The sequence below is a fragment of the Vigna radiata genome, chromosome 10 (genome assembly GCF_000741045.1).
Source record: "Vigna radiata var. radiata cultivar VC1973A chromosome 10, Vradiata_ver6, whole genome shotgun sequence".
NCBI classification, from domain to species: domain Eukaryota; kingdom Viridiplantae; phylum Streptophyta; class Magnoliopsida; order Fabales; family Fabaceae; genus Vigna; species Vigna radiata.
Genome location: NC_028360.1, coordinates 259,003 through 264,485, shown reverse-complemented (window position 1 = coordinate 264,485; position 5,483 = coordinate 259,003).

Here is a 5,483-nt window from a genome sequence, read left to right as displayed (position 1 = left end):
GATAGAGAAGGGTTCTCAAAAATGGCCTTGATCATATGACATTTACATGCAATTCAATCAATCATCAAGATTAAGGCAATATCATTCATGTTTTCCTGTGAACAATGCATTCAACAATAAAAACTCTGGAGCTCAAAATGTCACACACATGCTTCCTCACACAAAATTCATTCATACACCCTGCCTAGCATCATGACCACAATCATAAATTATCACCCATCTGCTTCACTGAATATTCACATACAACACAACTTAATTATCATACACATGAAATAATCATCAAATAGTTCCATCATGCACATCAGTCAGTCAAACATTTTCAGAAAAAGTATTCAAGCCAAGAGTACACACTGAAATTAAAATGCAACCTATTCTAGGAATTTAAAACGAAATAAAATAAAAGTAAAAGAGAGAAAACTAGGTTGCCTCCTAGTAGTGCTTGTTTAACGTCACGAGCCTGACCCAAACCTCATGGATCCACTAACATCATGACTGAGGCAAATTGCTCCACATAGTGTTTGAGCCTTTGGCCATTCACGATACAACTTCGTTGTTGATTATCCTCAGTCGAGGATTCTAATTCCACTACTCCACTTTGAAAAACACGTTTCACCACAAAAGGTCCCGACCATTTTGATTTTAGTTTCCAAGGGAATAACTTTAGCCACGAATTGAATAATAGNACCAAATCCCCTGGATGGAAAGTTCTCTTAATCAACTTCTTGTCATGATAGAACTTCACCTTATCTTTGTAGGTCCTGGATGACTTGTAAGCATGCAACCGCATTTCTTCAAGTTCTAGCAACTGGTTGCCTCGCTTCCCTTGAGCCTTATCAGGGTCAAAGTTCAAAAATTTCAAAGCCCACCAAGCTTTGTGTTCCATTTCAACTGGCAAATGACATACTTTTCCATAGACTAACTGAAAAGGCAATAACCCCATAGAAGTTTTCATGGTAGTTCTATATGCCCAGAGAGCATCGTCCAACTTCTATGACCAATCCTTTCTTGAAAAAGTGATAGTCTTTTCTAAAATTCTTTTGATTTCCCGGTTAGACACTTCAGCTTGGCCATTTGTCTGCGGATGATAAGGTGCAACTACCTTATGTTTCACCCCATAATGCTTAAGTACCTTAGCTCACTGAGCATTGCAAAAGTGAGATCCCCCATCATTAATGAGGATCCTGGGAGTTCCAAACCGTGAAAAGATTTGTCTTTTTAAGAATTTGATCACGGTGTTAGAATCATTCTTAGGACGTGCAACAGCTCAACCCACTTACTCACATAATCAACAGCTACCAAAATATATTCATTATTGAATGACGGAGGAAATGGTCCCACAAAGTCAATACCCCAGCAATAAAAAACTTCCACTTCCAAAATGCCTTGTAGTGGCATCTCATGCCTCCTTGAGATGGTCCCTGTCCTCTGACATTTGTCGCAGCTTCGAGCATGATTGTGAGCATCTATAAACAAAGTCGGCCAATAAAATCCTACTTGTAAGATTTTTGCGACAGTGCGTTCTCCATTATAATGACCTGCATAAGGAGAATTGTGACAATGCCACAAAATGTCTTCTGCTTCTACTTCAGTGAAACATCTTCTCAACACATTATCTACTCCTATCTTAAACAAATATGGATCATCCCAGATGAATTGTTTGGCATCATGTAAGAACTTCTTTTTTTGTTGCCAATTGAATCCTTCCGGAATAACACCTGCAGCTTTGAAGTTGGCTAAATCAGCAAACAAGGTCTTTGCTGAATATACAAAAGAGCTTCATTTCAAAACGATTCCCAGATTTCTTTCTCCTTACTTGTCACTTCCTCATTGACTAACCGGGATAAATGATCAGCAATCACATTTTCACTCCCCTTTTTGTCACGAATTTCTACGTCAAATTCTTGTAGCAAAAGTACCCATCTAATCAATCTTGGCTTCGAATCAGGTTTCGTCAGTAAATACTTTATAGCTGCATAATCTGTATAAATGATCACCTTAGAACCAACAAGATATGATCTGAGTTTCTCCAATGAGTACATATGGCCAAGAATTCCTTTTCTATGGTGGCATAATTCAATTGAGCCTCATTCAGCACTTTGCTAGCATAATAAATAGCATGAAAAACCTTTCCTCTTCTTTGTCCCAATACAGCACCTATAGCACAGTCGCTAGCATCGCACATCAGTTCAAACTCTTTATCCCAATCAGGCGCCACAATCACTGGAGCAAAAATCAATCTTTGCTTCAGACTGTCAAAAGCTTGCAAACATTCTAGACTCATCACAAATGGCGTCTCTTTAGCAAGCAAATTACTTAAAGGCTTTGCAACCTTTGAAAAATCCTTAATAAAACGTCGATAAAATCCTGCATGACCAAGAAAACTTCGGACTCCCTTAACATTTGTCGGCAGTAGGAGTTTTTCAATCACCTAGACCTTTGCTCTATCAACTTCAATCCCCTTGGAAGAAATTTTGTGACCCAGAACGATACCTTCTGTAACCATGAAATGACATTTTTGTCAATTCAAGACAAGATTTGTTTGAACACATCGTTTGAGAACTGCATCCAAATTAGACAAGCATTTTTGAAAGGTATCTCCAAAAACTGAAAAATCATCCATAAAGACTTCAATGCTTTTTTCCATAATGTCAGCAAAGATTGCTTGCATACACCTCTGAAAAGTCGCGGGAGCGTTACATAATCCAAAAGGCATTATTCTGTAGGCAAATACACCAAAGGGACAGGTAAATGTTGTTTTCTCTTGGTCTTTAGGATCCACCACTATTTGGTTATATCCAGAATATCCATCCAGAAAGCAATAATAAGCTTGCCCCGCCAATCTTTCCAACATCTGATTCATGAAAGGTAAGGGAAAATGATCTTTCCGGGTGACTGTATTTAGTCTCCTATAGTCAATGCACATCCGCCACCCCGTGACTGTCCTAGTTGGAATAAGCTCATTTTTTTCATTGTGAACGATAGTCATCCCTCCTTTCTTCGATACCACTTGAACTGGGCTAACCCACTTGCTATCAGAAATTGGGTAGATAATTCCTGCTTCTAACAACTTTAATACCTATTTTCTCACAACTTCTTTCATGACAGGATTAAGTCTCCTCTGTGGTTGAGCAACAGGCTTATAATCGTCTTCCATCAGAATTCGATGCATGCAGTAAGTTGGACTTAAACCTTTGAGATCAGAAATTGACCAACCAATGGCACCTTTGTTCTCTTTGAGAATTCCCACCAATTTTCTTTCTTCCTCTTGAGATAATGAAGCACTAATGATGACAGGTTTTTTTCCGTTATCCTCTAAAAACACATACTTCAAGTGTGATGGCAGTTCCTTCAGTTCAATCTTACTGTTTGAAGCTTTTTCTGTACGATACATCTGCTCGAAGAGTACTTTTTCTGGTGGAACTTCTTTTGCTGCTTCTAGTTCCTGTATACATTTCTGATGTAGTTTATCTTCCTCCTCGTTCAGATCCTCACATTCATTAGTCAAAGTTCTTTTTAACATGGATATGTTACGAACTCTGTTTTCTTGTCTCATACAGATTTCCTCCATCAGATCCATCTGAAAGCATGACCTGTCGTCTTTGGGATGTGACATAGCTTGAAACACATCAAAGTTCACCTCTTCATCTTGCACCTAGACCTTAAGCTTCCCTTTTTCCACATCAATGACAATTCTGGCAGTTTTCATGAAGGGTCGTCCAAGGATTAAAGGTGCATCTCCCTTTTCTTCCATTTCCATAATAACAAAATCCACTAGAAATAAAAATTTATCAACCTTTACAATCACAACTTCCGCAATTCCATAAGGATATTTAAGGGATCTGTCAGCTAATTGGAGAACCATTCTTGTTTGTTTAAGCTCTACCCCTTTTAACTTTTTGAACATGGCCAGAGGCATCAGATTTATACTGGCTCCTAGGTCAATCAGAGCTTTCCCAATCTCTAGCTCTCCAATAGCGCAAGGAATGGTGAAGCTCCCTGGATCGGGTGATTTAGGAGGTAGTGCCCTTTGAATGGTAGCACTGCAATTCCCTTCTACCTCAATTGTTTCTTTTTCGGCATATCTTTTTTTTTCGTAATGATCTCTTTCAAAAACTTTGAATAAGATGGTATCTGCTGGATTGCCTCCGAGAATGGAATGGTTATTTCCAATTTCTTGAAAATTTCCATGAAACGATCGAATTGTCTCTGTTTCTCTTTTTTGGAATATATTTTTGGATATGGCAATGGTTTTTCATACTCCTTCTCTTTGAACTTCTCAGCTTCTTCTTTTTGTTTCTCGTTCCACATATCTTTTTGTTCACCTTCCTCCTTTTTATCCTTTTTTTCTTCTATACTTATTTTTTTATCAACCTCTCGTTCTTTAACAATTCTTCCACTTCTAGTAACAATTTCACAAGCTTTTTCCCCTCTACCTTTCTCCACACAATCAACAACACAAACACTTTTCTGCATAATTCTCTGGAAAATTTCTTCGGATTTTGTACTTCTCTGAATAGGGTTGAAATGAAGCATTTGTGGGGCCTTTGAAGTTCATATAACTGTCTACGATAACTCAGCAAGTTTTCTTGTGTCACTTCCTCCAACTTTTGTGCAATCACATTATTTTGAACCATTGAAAGTTCCTGAATAGCATCAACATGCGCATCATGTGCTTCTTTGTTGTCAGCCATAAGTTTTATCAAATTATAAGCTTCATCTTCAGTCTTCCTAGAAATACTGCCTCTAGCTGAAGCATCTCACATCATCTTAGACTGAAGGCATAGGCCTCCAAGGAAAACAAGTAAATATGAAGTCTTATCAAGCCCATGGACTGGGGTCTTTCTTAACAAGCCTTTAAATCTATTCCAAGCCCTTCCAAGCGTTTCTCCTCTTCCTTGTTTAAATGCAGAAATCTCCAGCCTCCCCTGAATGATCCTCGCAGGCGGAAATAATTTAGTAATAAATTGATGTGCCACTGCTTCCCAAGTCCTGAAAGTTCCTTCAGGGAAAGAATGTAACCAATCCTTTGTGGTTCGTTCAAGAGAGAAAGGAAACAAACTGAGTCTAACTCTGTCATCCGACACTCCATTTATTTGGACCGTGTTGCAAATCTCACCAAAGATAGTCAAATGCTTATAAGGATTCTCATGTGACAACCCATGGAATTGATTATTCTGGACTAAATGGATGAGCGCCGGACTCATCACCATGCTGGTTGCATTATCAACTGGAACCACTATACTGTTGAAGTTCAAGGGGCCTACTGTTGACGGATTGGCAAGTGTACCAAATCGTACAAGTAATATAAATGGTAAGACCAAGTATCGTTTTTCCCAAGAGACTCGTATGACTTTCTCTTTCGCGTGAATTAAAATAATTGTTGAGGATAAAAATATTAACATGCAAAATAATTGTTGATTCAATTGACAAGTGAAAACAATGGATGGATGGATGTTGTTGGGTACTAACAATTTCATCTATTC